The 17858-nt window shown below is 42.8% G+C and overlaps 1 protein-coding gene across 4 annotated transcripts in view; it reads left to right on the forward strand.

The window, feature by feature from the left end:
• Window positions 1-531: 531 nt before the first annotated feature.
• The window catches only part of FAM13B (family with sequence similarity 13 member B), a 242356-nt gene continuing 225029 nt past the window's right edge, over window positions 532-17858 (forward strand). For 3 of the 4 annotated variants that reach the window (XM_030211346.1, XM_030211347.1, XM_030211348.1), the window contains exons 1-2: window positions 532-816; window positions 16688-16853. The gene's annotated coding sequence lies outside the window, so the exon portion shown is untranslated. The remainder of the gene's footprint in view (window positions 817-16687; window positions 16854-17858) is intronic. The other variant, XM_030211349.1, reaches the window with a different exon arrangement.

The raw sequence follows: 17858 nt of genomic DNA on the forward strand, positions 1-17858 counted from the left end.
AAAATCCCTAGCTATCTGCCGTCACCCGAAAATGGGATTTGAGTGGGCTCATAATAAGTTCACTGTCATTGGACCTTTTCTCAACACTCCGGCTATGGAATAGGTCTAGATATCGGTATTGGCTGCCTCATCCCTAAGTTCCACCTCTCTGCTCGCCAATTCTCTTCCGGGTTCTAAAACGAAGCGAAGCCGACATTCGCCATACTAAAAGCAATTCATGTACACAAACGCTTTCAAACAAAATGAACATCAAAGGCCGGGGTGTCGGTTCCCGTTTCCTCCATATTGGCAATTATTTCTGAGGCGGGGTAAATAGCATGAGATAATAGGGCCTAAAGCTCACCTAGTTACCATTAGCATTAATACAAAACAATAACAGAGAACTATAACGGAGCTCGGAAGAGCTAGTAGGCGCGCGCAAAAAAAACCTGCTCCACTTCCAGCTGACCGGAAGTGGCGCGCGGACGCTCGCTCTCATCCCCGCCTTCCCCTGCGCACCTTGTGCGCATGAGCAGTAACGGTAACTAGTGGGTGTGAGGCGGTGGCAGCGGACTGGTCCTCTTGTTTTCCTGGTGCCGACGTCGCTGCTGGACGCACCGGCTGAAAGGAAGAAGAAGAAGAAAAAAAATCCCGCTCCCTTCTTTTTCGCGGGTTCTTACGTAGGGGTGGGGATTTTAGCTTTACTGTATCAGGCGTAGCAGTAGCGAATTTTTTCGTCTCCTCTCTGGAGCCCCACGGTTTTAATGTGACTTGCTCCCATGCAGCTCTGCCGCTGAAGGCCGGGTACTGAGACGCCCCTGGAGCGAATCTGAGCTGGTAAGTGCTACTGCTCATTCATTCACTCCTCCCCCCCCCCCCCCCACCTGCCGCCGCCGCCGCCGCACTCCCAAGAAGCGTGACACTTATTCCCTGTACTTGTGTATCTTACTGCAGTGCAAATAATGCTATTCTGCTCACCTATAGTATTGCTTTCACTTCTTGGAGAAATCTGTCTAGTGTCTGGATCCCGCCAACCCAGTAGTTATTTTCCTTACGTATTTTTCCATTTTATTGTAATCGTATTTGATGTATAGTATCCGAGCGGTTCGCTTTTGCAACAGTAGTAGCATTGTTCTCTAAATTTGAATTTAATGTATCTACATCTGCTGCCAGCAAAATATGTCGCGGCTTATTGATCTTTTCTTTTAGGTATATAGGCTGTTCATTGATCTAATATATAGACTTAGGTTTTTTTTTCCTTCCAACCAATGCATGGTGTTTAATTCATTCTTTGGCCAGTATAGTGTTTCACCTTTTAGATGATTATTAAAGGATAATAGGTGATTATCATGTAGAAAATACTTGTGGTCGCCTACTTATTTATTTTGATTTTGTGGTGTTTTTAAAATAGTTATTAAAAGAGCAGGAAGATCTAGTGAATTTTGGGTTTCGCTGATACAGGTGGTGGTGGTTTTGTTGTTGTTTCTTGGGTAGTAACAAAGTTGAGCCATTTTCACCCAGTTATGTAACCTGAAATATTTGATTGCCACTGGGGATTGTTTTTCTTTTCTAGTAAAGGGGGGGGGGGGGTGAGGGACATCTTTGTACATATATTGTCAGATATATATATATATATATATATATATATATATATATGGAGAGAGAGAGAGAATCTATCTATCTATCTTGTAATTGGGTGTAGTTTATCACATTGCAAGATGTTTTTCTTCTGTTTTTATTAAATTGTAAATTAGTGTGATCGCCATTGTGTTTAAGTAAACAATATTTGCTGTAAAGATTGTACTAAGGGGTCTTTTACTAAACTGTGTTAAGCACTTAGGACTAGATTTTATAAATGGTGCCTAAAAATAGTTTTTAGCACTAAGCACTATTCTATAAACCGCACTTAGGTGTAGTTTATAGAATAGTTCTTAGCACCCGGAACAATGACTACATTCAGGTTCAGCCATTTTTTTACAGCAGTGAAAACCTGGTGTAAATCCCCACGTGTAAATTAGATGTGGATCCCCCTAATTCTATGACAACACACATAAGTTGCAAGAATGCACCCCCCCCCCCCCGTTTTTGGGTCTGCGCACTATAATTTGTCTCTATAGAATGTGCCTAAAAAGATCTGCATGTAAATTCTAATTATTGCCAATTAGTGCTGATAATTGCTTATTACCCAATTGTCAGTGCTGATTAGCTCGTTATTCAGTTGCATGCATAAATTGAGCGCGCACCGGAATTTACACGCATAGCTGAAAGCGCCATATATAGAATCCAGGGGTTAATGCGCAATTTACCACATGGTAACTGTTACGACACAACTGTGTTAAGGGCTTTGCAGTAGTTTTGCTGTTGCTGTGTGGTTGAACAGTGCGTTAAGTGTCTTTGTGCTAGGGGGGCATGCCATGGGCATGGAAGCCATTTGATAGTTAGTGGGTTGCAGGTATTAGGGGTCCTTTTGTTAAACTGTGGTTAAAAAATGGCTTTAGTGTGCCCTTGTGCAGATTTTTCCTGCAGCTGTAAAATGGCCTATGGTCCAATTTTTGTATTAATGGCCAAGCGCTAATGATGCCTACTAGTGCGTCGCCATTAAAAATTAAAATAAAGAAAATGAGTGCACGTCCACTTATGTTATCTATTTTGTAAGTAGTAAGGGCTTGCATGCTAAAGCTGCGCTGAGTAGTGTAGAAACCCACACCAACAAAAATTCAAAAATAGTTTTTAGTGCATGCTGATTTGGAACTTAATGCAGGACACCTGAGCGTGTCCCGTGGTAAGCCATTTCAGGCTGAGGTAAGTGCATGTTAGCACTTACCACAGCTTAGTAAAAATGCCCCATTGTGCACTGGGACAACTTACCACCTCTTAAATAGCAGGAGCTAAGTTCTTCTGCGCTAGCTTAAGCAAACTACTGTGCAGTAGTTGCAAATTTAACATGCCTCCAATTGTTGCCACATTAAATTTGCAGCTACTGTATGGTAAAGTCCTGAGTTAAGCTGTGGTAACTGCAAATTCTACCATGGTTGAGTAAAAGACCCCCTTAAATGAAGTTTTCATTTATTTGCATTTATGTGTGAATGCATCATAAAAATTTAGCTTGACTGTCAGTTGTGGTCCTTCTTAGGGTTCTTTTACTATGGTGTGCTAATGAATTTAGCACACACTAATCATTAGCACGTGCACACCTTATAAAATGACCATTAGTGCTCTTGCATCTTGACTAGAAAATATAACATTCTTTTTAAACTTGTTGAACAAAAATACATTGCACATTCTGCCTTGAAGAATTGGTATTGGTTATGCATTTGATATTCCACCTTTCTGTATTGTGCATATGTATAACACCAATTAGTAGAATTACCATAAGTCTGCTTGCACTGAAATTAACCTTAGTGTGATTAAAATTCTGAAACATCTATTTTACATTCCTGTTCAGCATTCATTTCAGGTTTTCAGAGGCTGTTCTTAAACTGTCATGTTTTGACAGCAGGATTGTCTTTTAACTTCATTGACTGTTGATGTTTTCCTATTGATACTTGAAAAGGATGTTAGTCATTTTAACATAATTCTGATATTGGCTGAGAACAGTTTAATTTTTTTTGGAAGGCAATATAGTGATTGTCTACTTTAGATACCAAGTTAAAATGATGTATATGCCTCTTTTCAAATTATATAAAAGCAGCTTACACTTGATAAGTAAAAATATATTGCCATTTCCAAACCAAAATTCCCCCCCCCCCCCATTATATCTCAAGATTTGGGTACCCCAAAGACCCTACCGTATCTTTTTTGGCTATGCACAGATTTTAATATTAAAATTAAAACATTGATCTAAAGCAACCATTATCAAAGCATTATCTATTCTATCCAAGTATGTACAACATTCAAAAATCAAGCCTCATGATCAGTTTTCTTCATTTGAGGCCTGGGGGCCAATACTCTAGCTGTTCCCCCTCCAACCAGCTCCCCCTTAGTATCCTCTCCAGAGGCTTGCTGCATACACTATCTCCATAACAATTCTGTTTGTTTGTTTTGCACTAGCAGCTCTCAGTTAGTTTGATCTATGTCTGCTGCTGCCCAAACTCCTGCACTGTTCTCAGGAAATTGAGTGAGAAGTGCAGTAGCTCAATGAGAGTCAAATGATAGAAGTATATCTGTAGTTGTGCTACCAGTAAGCTTCAATAGAAAGTATATGTGGGATTAAAAACCCAGATGGCAGAGACATAATGGTGGAGACTGAATGTTGCGTGACCTGTAGGCGTTGAACCTGGGATATGCTTGGAGGAGAGTTTGTACTTTGAAAAGAGGGGGAGAGGGCACTGTGTGGGAGAGATTTTGTGTGTGTGGACAGAGTTAGGGAAAAATAGTGGGCATTGTGTTAGTTCCTGCTGCTCAGGAGTAGAGTGACTTGCACATTATTGATAAGGTTCACAAGATTAAACTTGAATTCTCAACCAGGTCACCTCCACCTCTCCTTCCCTGAGTCCATTCTCTCAACCCTCCAACCCCTGCCTCCTTTTCTTCCTTTTCTGAAATCACTGAAGAGGAAACTACACATCTTATTTCCTCCTCAAAACTAACTACCTGTTCCTCTGATCCTATTCCCACCCATCTACTTAACACCAACTCTCCTATTGTCATCCCTTTTATCTGTCATATCCTCAATCTTTCACTGTCCACTGCAACTGTTCCTGATGCCTTCAAACATGCCGTAGTCACACCACTCCTTAAAAAACCTTCTTTGGACCCTACCTGTCCTTCCAACTATTGCCCCATCTCCCTCCTCCCTTTCCTATCCAAGATACTTGAACGTGCTGTTCACCGCCATTGCCTTGACTTTCTTTCATCTCAAGCTATTCTTGATCCACTTCAATCTGGCTTTTGCCCTCTTCATTCAACTGAAACAGCACTTGCTAAAGTCTCCAATGATCTGTTCCTGGCCAGATCCAAAGGTCTCTCTTCTATCCTTATCCTCGATCTACCTGCTGCTTTTGACACTGTTGATCACAGCCTACTCCTTGATAAGCTGTCCTCACTTGGATTTCAGGGCTCTGTCCTTTCCTGGTTTTCTTCTTATCTCTCCCAGCGTACCTTTAGTGTATACTCTAGTAGAGCCTCCTCTACTTCTATCCCACTGTCAGTTGGTGTGTACCTCAGGGATCTGTCCTGGGACCTCTTCTTTTCTCCATCTATACTTCTTCTCTTGGTACTCTGATCTCATCCCATGGTTTTCCGTATCATCTTTACGTTGATGACGCCCAGATCTACCTCTCCACACCAGAAATCTCAGCCGAAATCCTGGCCAAAGTATCAGCCTGCCTGTTTGACATTGCTTCCTGGATGTCTCAGCGCCATCTGAAACTAAACATGACCAAGACTGAGCTTCTCATCTTTCCCCCTAAACCAACCTCTCCTCCTCCCCCATTCTGTATTTCTGTGGATAACACTCTCATCCTTCCTGTTTCATCAGCTTGTAACCTTGGGGTCATCTTCGACTCCTCCCTCTCCTCTGCACATATTCAACAGACTGCTAAAACCTGTCGTTTCTTTCTCTATAATATCAGCAAAATTCGACCTTTCCTTTCTGAGCACACTACCAGAACCCTCATCCACACTTTTATCACCTCTCGCTTAGACTATTGCAACTTGCTTCTGACAGGTCTCCCACTTAGCCATCTCTCTCCTCTTCAATCTGTTCAAAATTCTGCTGCACGACTAATATTCCGCCAGTGTCGTTATGCTCATATTAGCCCTCTCCTTAAGTCACTTCGTTGGCTTCACATCTGTTTCCACATACAGTTCAAACTCCTCTTATTGACCTATAAGTGCATTCACTCTGCAGCGCTCCTCAGTACCTCTCCACTCTCATCTCTCCCTACATTCCTCCCCGGGAACTCGGTTCACTGGGTAAATCTCTCTTATCTGCACCCTTCTCCTCCACTGCTAACTCCAGACTCTGTTCCTTTTATCTTGCTGCACCATATGCCTAGAATAGACTTCCTGAGCCGGTACGTCAAGCTCCATCTCTGGCCGTCTTCAAATCTAAGCTAAAAGCCCACCTTTTTGATGCTGCTTTTAACTCCTAACCCTTATTCACTTGTTCAGAACCCTTATTTTATCATCCTCACTTTAATATTCCCATATCTCTTGTTTGTCCTGTTTGTCTGTCCTAATTAGATTGTAAGCTCTGTCGAGCAGGGACTGTCTCTTCATGTTCAAGTGTACAGCGCTGTGTATGTCTAGTAGCGCTTTAGAAATGATAAATAGTAGTAGTAGTAATTGTTGCATAAAGAAACCTTCTGAGGTTCCTGCACTATTTTTGCTCCATTATCTCAAACCAATCTCATTAAAAAAAAAAAACTTGATAACTGGAGTGAAGTAGAATACTAAAGTCTGTGTTGATTAAAATTGGGTCAAAAGTTCATTTTCAAATAATGGGGCTCTTCTACTAAGCTGAGGTATCATTTTTAGTTCGTGGTAGAAGTCAAGGGGTGGTAAATGCGGAGATGCCCATAGGAATATAATGGGCGTTTGTGTTTCCCGCCAGCTGATTTCTACTGCGAACTAGAAATGCTACCACTTCTTAGTAAAAGACCCCCAATGTGTATAGTCGGTGTTGAACTGCTGTGGATGAAGTTTTCATAAACCTTTTCTACAGCCTTTGGTCTTCTGATGTGATAGATGGAATCAGCTGATGCATGAGTTAGATATGACTTCGTTATTTAGTCATGCAGATTATTTTGAAAACATTTTACCCATGTTAATCAGATATCTGAAAATTGCTGTTCCTCTCTACTTCCAGTATATTGAGAGGAAGCAATCCTGAGATGTAGTTGGGTCTGGGAAGGAAAAATATGTACCTACACACAAAGTTCTGAAATTGGTGTCTGTTTCCTGCAGAAATATATCCACAGGAAATTAAATATTTTATGTACTCCACAGCAAGGGCCTTGTTTACTAAGCCGCACTGTAGGCATGCTAAAACTTAGGAATATACGGGTTTCTCTAGCATCAGCATGCGCTAAAAACGCTAGCTCGCCTTAGTAAGCATGGCCCCAAATTTGAAAGTGGAAGTGCATTCATGCTTTTGCAAATTGGTTCAGAACTTATGGCTAAAAAGTGTGTGTGGTCTTTGGCTTAATGCAGGATTGAAAATTTCTTCCTTGATGCCAACCTTTTGAATGTTTTATTGATAAAAGTAGCTTTGTTATATTATTTACCAACCTGTTCCTATAAATATACTTCCTCACCTCTCTCCTTAAGAGTACAAAGAAAAACCTTTGTTTCTGGTTTTCTTTGAATGTCTGTAGTTGGAGTTGCTTATAACTGCTTCGCTAAATTTTTATGTGCGCCAAGATAAGCAAATGCCATTAAGATTAGAAATCCAAACCTTGTAGTGTTACCATAGCAAATAATATGCAATAAAATTGTAAACCCCTTTTGTGTTTGAACTTGCATGCAAAAGATATTGGGTCTGATATTTAGTGCTATTTAACCGGCCAGGAACAGCACGAGATAGCTGGTTATCTTTGCTGAATATTAGTGCTTAGCGTATAGCTGGCTAACCAGCTATATTGTACATATTCAAGCGCTGGCCAGCTAAATTTTTAGTGGGCAAATTGGATCACATAAATAGCTGTCTGATCTTTGCCCACTATTAACCGGTCAGTGCTGAATATTCATATAGCCAGTTAAGTTAGAGCTGGCCCAAAGAAAGTCTGGGTATTCAGTGCCAGTCACTGGAAATGGACTGGCACTGAATATCTGAGGTCAGCGTTGGTGGCTGCAGCTAACCATGCTGTCTGCCACCAGCTGAATATCCGGGGGGGGGGGGGGGGGGGATTGGGTTTAGCTGCTTGTGCTAGTTGCAATATAGAAAGAAAGATTTAATGGATGTATTTTTTATTTTTCATTTTGTGGTGCTAATATTAAACGGTTACAAGTAACTTTGAAGAGTAAAACTGTAATGTAATTTCAAATGTAGTAGACCATCCTAACGAAAATGTTCTTAAACTACTTAGAAATAATGCCATACTATAAACATTCATGATTCTTGGTGGAATTTTTGTATGTGAACTTCATGTTTTTTGAAAAAAAATTTTTTTTTTTAACTTTTTAACGAGGAAGCTTAATCCTTTTGCCTTGGCTATCATCTTAAAATGTTAATTTCCCCAGTAAGGTCTGTTGATATTGCATATTTTAGAAGTTCTCATTTGTGTTAAAAGACCAAGTAGGGACTGCCCTCTGCACTTACTCAGACCTAATACATAGCCCCCCCCCCCCCAAAAAAAAAAAAACAAAACAGCAAAGAGGGAAGACATAGCCTAAATGGTTAGAATAGCGGGGCTGTGAAACGGGGAAACCAGGGTTTAAATTTTGCTTCTTCCACAGACAACTCTATAATCTTTGCAAAAGACATTTAATCCTCCATTGCCTTAGGTTCAGACTTGAGGATTTCATTTACTAACATGTCAATGGAATTTAACATGTTAAATAATGCAAACCTCATTTTCAGTGGGGCCTATTTACTAACAATGTGCTTATTTAGAAACAAAAAAAAATAACAGCAGATAAAGGCCATATCACCTATCCAGTCTGCCTATCCATACCTAATCTCAACTATCCCTTCTTTTCCCTTAGAGATCCTCTGTGCTTGTCCCATGGCTTCTTTGAACTAAGGTAGCTATGAAATTAACACATTAATGTACATCCCTTTTTGTCCTTCCAGGCCATCCCAGGAGTATGGTTTACAGTGTTCTCACCAGAAATGTTTGCTGGCTGGGTGGCATGAATGAGTAGCCAGGCAGAGGGAGTACTTTATTTGTTACATTTGTATCCCACATTTTCCCACCTATTTGCAGGCTCAATGTGGCTTACATAGTACAGTAAAGGCATTCGCCAATTCCGGTATGAACAAATACAGTAATGTTGTGGTACAATAAGGTTCGTGTGTACAGACACAGGGAATCGTAGAGAGGAATAGATGTTATATGTCCATTACGAGCTTTGGTTTCGTTGTGTTGCAGGGCACAGGCATAAAATTTTCTGTTAGCTGAGCAGTTACTAAAATCAGCTGAGTGGTATTCAAAGGGTCCTGGGAAGAACGCAACAGGTAGAGAGAGATCGCCAGACCTCTGCCATATAGCCTGCTGTGCAGTAGCCTCACTTCCAGTATTCTCTCTATCTCAGCAGATGAGTGGGTGCTAGCTCCTGGCCTGTCCATCAGATGCAGTCGAGCCTGGGGGGTTGGTGGTGCCAGGTCCCTCCCCTCTTCCTCTTCCTCCATATCCTGGTGTCTCTGGCATAAATATTTTTTTATCAGAGGTAGACAATCTCCTACCTCTTTAAGAAGATTAAAAAAAAAAAACAACACTTTTAAGGGAGCAGACTGCTGTCAATAGCTGTTGTGGTGAGCTGAGTGAACACCCTTTGGAATGTGCTGTGCCTCTGCCAGTGACTTAGCCTGAAAGCACTTCAGCTATAAGTGTCTCTTAAATTCTTTTTGGCTGCCTCTGCTGAATTGGTGAAGCGCTGCTCCTGATGTGGGACCCAATTGCAGCGTTGGGAGTTTTTGTTTTCTCTTTCTCCAGCCCCATCCCATCTAATCTTGGCGCTCAGCTCTCTCAGCGCCATCAGCAGGGCCTCAGGCAGAATATTTGGCAGGCTTTGCAGTTCCTTCTTCAACTCATGTGGCCGCAGCTGCAGTTTTTGAGACGCCCATGCGCTGTTCTTTGGCAGGACTGTTAGCAGCTTCCACTGCTTCGGTGGCAGTTTTTCCCCTAGTTTGCTCTCAGGGTAGAATTGCCTATTTTGGATGAGGGGAGGGGAGGTGCAGATTTAGCAGATAAAACTGTTTTCACTGGAATTTTGTACTTCTAAGGCACGAGGCATTTTTGCTGAAGCATCCTCTGGCTGCTCAGCCATCCGGTGCCCCCCCCCCCCCCCCCCCCCCGCCTTCTCTGGTAGGCTTCGCTGAGCAACATTTCAAAAAGGGCATGCTTGGAGGTCCATACAGATGTAGAGGAGATGTATTCTTATTTTTGCCTTCAGACTATGGGTCTTATATTCCTCTCTGGTGTCTCCTGCCATTCACTTTTGGACCCTTTAGAGGCTATAAGAACAAAATACTAGCCATACAGGATCAGACCAATGGTCCATCTAGCCCAGTATCCTGCATATAACAGTGGCCAATCCAGCTGGCAGAAACCCATTTAGAAGCAACATTCTGTGCTACCAATCCCAGGGCAAGACGTGGCTTCCTTCCATGTCCATCTCAATAACAGACTATGGACTTTTCCTCCAGAAACTTGTCCAAACCTTTTTTAAACCCAGTAATGGCGATTAGTGTATCTACATCCTCCAGCAGCGAGTTCCAGAGCTTAACTATTCTTTGAGTGAAACAAAATTTCCTCCTATTTGTTTTAAAAGTATTTCCATGTAATTTCATTGAGTGGTCCCTGGTCTTTGCACGTTTGAAAGAGTGAAAAATTGATTCACTTTTTTACCCATTCTACACCACTCAGGATTTTATAGACCTCAATCAATTCCTCCCTCAGCTGTCTCTCTTCCAAGCTGAGCTGAAGAGCTCTCTTGCCTTGCCTCATATGGGAGGAGTTCCATCCCCTTTTATCATTTTGGTTGCTCTTCTTTGAACCTTTTCTAATTCCACTATCTTTTTTTGAGATATGGCGACCAGAATTGAATTCAATATTCAAGGTGAGGTCGCACCATAGAGTGATACAGAGGCATTATAATATTCTTTATTTGCCATCCCTTTCCAAATTCCTAGCATCCTGTTTGCTTTTTTGGCTGCCACTGCACACTGGGCAGAAGGTTTCAGCGTATCGTCTACGATGACATCTAGATCTTTTTTCTTGAGTGCTGACTCCTAAGGTGGACCCTAGCATCTGGTAACTATGATTCGGATTATTCTTCCCAAAGTGGTTCACTGTGCATTTATCCACATTAAATTTCATCTGCCATTTCCTAAGGTCTTCCTGCAATTTTTCACAATCTGCATGTGTTTTGACAACTGTGACTAGTTTTTGTCATCTGCAAATGTAATCACCTTGTTCGTTGTTCCGATTTCCAGATCATTTATAAATATGTTAAATAGCATCGGTCCCAGTACAGATCCCTGGGGCTCTCCACTATTCACCCTCCTCCATTGAGAAAAACAGCCATTTAAGCTTTCTCTTGAGGAGGAGGATGATCCTAAGGTGGCTCGGCTTTTCCACAAGGAAGAGCTACCAGCTTTGATCACCAAGGCCTTGAAGATGTTAATTATTTCTTCCCTTGAGCCCCTCATTTCAGAGGCTACCTCGCACCCCATGATGGGGCACCAAGAGACCACATAAAACTTTTCACATACATGCAGCTATGCAGGTACTTATTTTTATGCAGAGGGACACCTCTGATGTTGGCTTGAGGGTGGCCAGGGCCATGGCCCAACTGTACCCTTTTCCTTCTGGGGAACTGGAGTCCTTATGGCTACCTAAGGTGGACTCTCTTGTTATTGCAGTGACCAAGAAAGCTATGCTACCTATGGAGGGCAGAACAGCTCTCAAGGATGTTCAGTCCTCTCTTTTGAAATAGCTGCCTTATGTTTGCAGGTCACGGTGTGCAGTTCCTATGCAGTCTGAGTGTGCTAGAGCTGTGTCCAGAAAGTGGCTACTGCTGGGGACCTGATCTGGTACCTGCCTTCCTTAGAAACAGGTGTAGTCTATTTAGTGGCTCTGTTGTATGATCTCCTGAGAGCCTCAGCTAAGGAAATGTCTTTAGCAGTGACAGCAGACGATGGTTTTGGTTCAGACATTGGGCTGCAGATGCAGCCTCTAAATCCAGGCTTGCATGCCTTCCTTTGCATGAAAAATTCCTTTTTGGGGAGGGTTTAGAGAATATGGTTAAAAATGTGTGGGATGCCAAAGGCCAGCATTTGCCAGAGGACAAGTCTAAGGCACCACTCCAGGACTCTCCGACTTGGACCAGGCTTAAGGAGACTAGGAGGTATAGGCTAAGAAAATCGGGTTCCTTTCAAAGATCCCGCTTTCAGCAAAGGTAGCAGTCCTTTTGGGGTGACAGTTGTCCCCAGCCTCCTCCTGTGGACTGCGCCAGCTGCCTATGCATCACAGTGATGGATGGCAGGTCCATGGGAGGACAGCTGTCTCTCTCTCAGGGAATGGACCAAAATTATTTCAGACCAATTGGTCTTGGAAGTGTTAAGAGAAGGTTAAAAATTGGAATTTGCTCGAACCCTCACAGATTTGTACATGGAGTTCCTGTGCAAAATGCTCAGCAAAATGATGGTGGTAAGATCATGCTGAGCAACCTGCTGTGGTTGGGCACTGTGCAAGCGGTGCCGGCCTCAGAGGAAGGGCAGGGGCATTATTCCTTCTGTTTTGTGGTTCTGAAGAAGGGTAGCTCCTTCCTCCCTGTCTTAGACCAAAACCATTGCCTTGCATGTCAACAGGGCTCTCAAGGTCTGACACTTACAGAATGGAAACCTTGTGCTCTATCATCATAACCGTTTGGTCCGGAGTTTTGTTTTTATTTTACCTCTCTGGTTCTCAAGGAGGCATATTTCCACATTCCAATCTGGCCTCCTCTTCAGTGTTTCTTTAACTTCTCAGTACTTTTAGTTTGGGCTCTCGACAGCCCCAGAACCTTCTCCAAGGTGATGGTTGTAGTCAAGGGCATCTGGGTCCATCTTTATCTGGATGATTGGCTTATCAAGGTGTCTTCACAGCAGGAGAGTGTGCGGGCCGCGGGCAGAGTGGGCCATGCTCCTGCAGTTGCTCGGTTTGTGTGGTCAACTTCGCTAAAAGCCATCTGACCCCCCTAATAGTAATATCTAGTTTGGGGGGGGGGTTGATACCTGGGCGGGGAGAATCTTCCTCCTGGAATCACGTCAGCAGAAGCTTTGGGTGCAGGTGTCCAGTTTTCACCAGTTTCTGGCTCCTCATGCTTGGGATTACATGCAGGTTCTGGCCACCATGGCTTCTGCTCTGAATGTGATACTATGGCCTTGATTTTACATGATTCTGCTCTAGTTGTCGCTTCTTGGTCCTCAGTTTCTGCCAACTATCAGGTCAGACTACTGTGGACCGCCAAAGCTAAATTCCGCATTTGCTGGTGGCTGAACCTATTCAACCTGGGGAAAGGGGCCTCCCTGTTGACCCCAAACTGGGTTGTGGTGATTACTAGCACCAGTCTCTTTGTTTGGGTAGCCCACTATCTGGGTCAGATGGCCCAGGGTCTTAGACCATAAAGCTCCCCCCCCCCCCCAGGGACCAATCAACCATTAGGAGTTGAGATGTGCAGAATGCCTTGCAGGCATTTTTGTATCTTGTGCAGGGAAAAGTGGTTTGTGTCTTGTCCAACAATGTGTAGATGGGGGGCACGAAGAGTGCCGTCTTAGTGTGGGAAGTGAACCTCTCTGTCAGTGGGCCGAGATCCACCTCACCTTATTCTCGGTGGCACACATAGCAGGTGTGCTGAATGTTCAAGTGGATTTCCTGAGCCGGAACCTGCTGGACCCCAGGTACTGGGAGCTATTCATGAAGACTTTTCTGATGATCTTGTCCCAGTGCGGGATTCCCATGCTGGATTTGATGGACACGGAGATCAATGCCAAGGCTCCCAGGTTCTTCAGCAAAAGGAAGGAGTTCAGCTCGGAGGCTGTAGATGCCTTGGTTGTTCAGTGCACTCCTGTATGTCTTCTCTCTGTGGCCTATGGTAGGCAGAGTGCTCAGGTGAATCTTGCAACATCAGGGCCCTGTAATAGGCCCAGGAGACCGTGATATGCGGACTTAGGATGCTCATTGATGACTTCATTCACTTGCCGTCTCACAGGGGTCTTCTGTCTCAAGGGCCAGTACTCATAGAGATTCCTCCCACTTTAGTCTTATGGCCCGGCTCTTGAGAGGGCGAGAATTAAAGAAAAAGGTTATCCGGAGGATGTGACTGCTACACTGCTTTGAGCCAGGAAGAGGTCAGCTTTTGTTTTGTATGTGAGAGTGTGTGGAGAACCTTTGAGTCTTGGGTGTGAATAAAATTGGCTGTCCCCTGGCCAATTAAAAGAACAGTTTTCATGTTAAATACATTTAATGACCACCAGTAGGAGTACATATGGGGAGAAGCAGAAAAAAGCAAGCAACTGCAAAAGAAGGGAAGTGCCAGCTTCATTATAAGCTGCTCTCATCTACCACTGCCTCGCACACTCCCCCTTTTGTACTAACAATGTTCTGAATGTCCCTAGCTCTAAATACGTCCTTACCTGTTATACCAAGCTCTCTTTTGCTGTTGTAGTTCTGAACACTGAAAAATATTGCTAATCTGATTGCTCAAAAATGTAATAAAAGAACCATGATTATGTAACAAAAAGTAAAATGAAATTGAAACCCAAACAAGATATGTCTCTTCCCTTCCTCCTGCTGGGGATGCTGGACAACAGTCCAGCATCCCCGTCTTCCCACCATAACTCTTTACTTCTAGAGGTCACCAAATTGATTTACACTCGCTGCCTGTGGCTTGCCCCAAAGCCTTTCCTCTGCCGTGTCCCTCCCATGTGGAAACAGGAAGTTACATCAGAAGGGGGCAGGACATGACGGAGGGAAGGCTTTGGGAGTAGCTGCAGGAGTGTATGTGAATTGCTACTGGCAACCTTTAGTAGTGAAGACTGTGTTTTAAGATTACATTTGGAGGGGGGGTTGAGAGAAAGGGGGAGATGGCTGGCTTGCAGGTGGGGGGAGAGAGGGATAGATGCTGGCCTGTTTGAGGGGGGGGGGGGTGTCCTTCCTCTGTCATTAAAAAGACAGATGTGATCTGGTGTAGCAAGGAGGAATTCAGACTCAGGGTAAGTTTAGGAGGTTGGGGGGAAAAAAGGGGGAGTAAAGTCACATGGCAGAGCATGAACACCTAAGATCAGTAAGCTTGGCTCTAGAGCGCAACCCTAAAAGATGGCACAAAACAATTATGATGTAAGAAAACAAGAAGGCAACTGGTTTACTAGATCCATCATGAACAGAAGAAAGAAGCAAGACTGTATGAAGAAAAAGTTCATTCATCGGTTCTTCAAAGCTCCCAGGATTCACAAACCAATGCCTGACACGGCCATGTTTCGCCAGAAGTACAGGCTGCATCAGGGGCAATGAAAACCAGCTGGTGTGAAACAAATGTCACCAGTGCTGTTATAAATGTGTCTCTGGTTTCAAACAGACCCAGGAAGCACTGGGAGCTTTGAACAACCAATACATGAACTGTTTTTCTTCATAAGTTCTGCTTTTTTTTTTTCTTCTGTTCCACAAAAGTTATGTCAAGGACCAGAGAAACCGGTTCGTGATATGTTTTGTGGAAGCCAGTGGCAAAATTCTGTTGTCTCCTTTTGCAGCCACTGTAGCCAGTTGCCTGACTTGAGCAGGACTATTAACCCAGCTCTGGAGAGACCGCCTGAAACAGAACAAGTAGTGGTTCTGTTAAATGTAAACCCAGAGAGAGGGTTGGGCACTGCCACAGTGGGAGGCAACTCCCTTTCTAAACCTGCTCTTGAGGGTAAGCAGGAATTTCTCTCTGACAAAGGCAGACAGTTTGGGGGGGGGGGGGGGGGAGGTGACTTTGGAGGAGTTTAGTGAATCCTTAAGAGGTTTTTCATTGAAATTTATTATACTTGTGTATAAAGCATGTTACATACTGCAAGGGACAGAGACTTTGACCAGTGGAAAGCCTGATGCTTTGGGAACAGAACAGATCCATTTCTGGGAGGAGGGGCTGAGAGACCAGAATCCTAGGCAGACTCAAGGAGCTGGTAGGGTCTTGTAGATACTTCTTCAAAGAAATAGCCCTTAGCACAAACCCTGGCTAGAGGAGGACTTGCCATGCCAAGTGGTCAATGATATAGAAGAGACATTTTGGGGAAGCACAATAAAAGAGAAGTCTTCAGCTATTACATACTTCAGAAAAGACAATCTGGGACCATGAGTTTCCCAAGTTAATAAGATATTGAAGATCTTTGAGGACCAGTTTCTACACGCAATGGCAGATGATCCCAGTTCGCTTAGTAATGCCAAAGGCCTTCCTTCTTCAACAAGCAGTTAAGCGTATGGGACATTGCCTATATATGCTTTTTTTTTTTTTTTTTAAACTTTATTTCAAACTATTCAAGAAAATCTTGAAATAAGAAAAATAAGTGGTCACACTGAAAACATAACAACAAAAGCATATATAATAAAGAAAATCATTACATGCTACTCATTACTCTAGTCCCCAGTATTAAGAGGATAAGAAGATCAAACAATTTAAGGGAACCCCCCCCCCCCCCACAATAAGCGGAAACCCTCACCTAAAGAGCAGATACAAACAAAATACTTTCAGAGAACGTGCCTATATATGCTTTTGTGATGGTCATGCATTGGTATGTAAAGGGATTTTAGCTATAATATTTTTTATGTATATGTTTAAATGTGATTGCTTTTTGATTATTACCCAGAGTACATCAGCATGATAGCTAATATTAGGTAGGATGCTTATGGTGCTTAAAATAAGAATAATGAGCATTCATTTTCCATTTTTTGTTGTATACATTTCTTTGATTTCACTCTGAATCTGTTGCTTAATATCTTTTTTTTTTTTTTTTTTTTTTTTAGATTAACTGCTGAACTACTGATCTTTCTGTTGCTTAATATCTTTTTTTTTTTTTTTTTAGATTAACTGCTGAACTACTGATCGAGTTGTGTATTTCTTCAATGAGGAACTATAGGCTGATCTTTTGCCACAATCTCAAACAACCATAAATGAGAAAAGAATACTTGCTCATTGATGGTAACTGGCGCAGAAAACTCTTTTAAACGTAGGTTTTCCAGTAAACTGAGGTAGGTTTTACTGGTATGAAATCACATTTTAACAGTTACTTGTAAAATATGCTTGAGATAGTGTTACTGTATATTTGCTTTGCTTAGCTGTATACTTAAGCAGTTATCTGACTGTTCTGGTGTTAAGGTCATTATTACAGTTGTGTGTCTTCTAAACATTTTATTATAAATTAAAAAATCATGTTTCCTTATTTTACTAGACCAGACCGATGGGTTGAGCCAGCCTACCGACAGATGGAGATAAAAATAGCACATTATTCCAGTGACACCGATACAAGGGTTGGTGCAGTCTGGAAATCTCCAGTATTTCTCTACCTCCAGCAGATGGTAGATCTGGTCTGGAGCAGCAGGTTTAGGTCTGCCTTCTAGCATACAGTCCATGGTCTGCAGTCCAAATGGTCAAGTCCTTGGGCTGTAGACACTCCTGGGATTCAGACCACAGTACTTACCCTAGTGGAGCAAGGAGGTGTTTCTCCTTCCTAAGCTCCAAGCTCTGGCCTGCATGCTTTAGCTTTTTGTGGCTGCTGGCAGTGGTCCACGTGGCCCTGAATCGCAGTCTCGTGCATCAAAATTTTTAAAAATAAAAATGTTCCCTCTATTTGACTGGTGCCTCCTTCTCCTTGCTTTTGTAAGGGGAATAATAATAAAAGGAAAGAACCAGCCAAAGAGATTGTTGTGGCTGTTAGAGGCAGCAGGACAAGCCTAGAGGATTCTGGTGAGATGGAGTCCCAGCAGGGGGGTGGGAGAACTCTATGCCTGGTGGCCAGGGGAGCCAGTGGCTCTGCAATGCTGATGGGACTGTTGCTTTTTAACATATTTACAAATGATCTAGAGATGGGAATAACTAGTGAGGTAATTAAATTTGGTGATGACACAAAGTTATTCAAAGTTAAATTGCAAGAGGATTGTGAAAAATTGCAAGAGATCCTACAAGACTGGGCATCCCAATGGCAGATTACTTTTAATGTGCGCAAGTGCAAAGTGATGCACGTAGGAAAGAGGAAC

This window comes from Microcaecilia unicolor, chromosome 8 (genome assembly GCF_901765095.1).
Source record: "Microcaecilia unicolor chromosome 8, aMicUni1.1, whole genome shotgun sequence".
Lineage (NCBI taxonomy): Eukaryota > Metazoa > Chordata > Amphibia > Gymnophiona > Siphonopidae > Microcaecilia > Microcaecilia unicolor.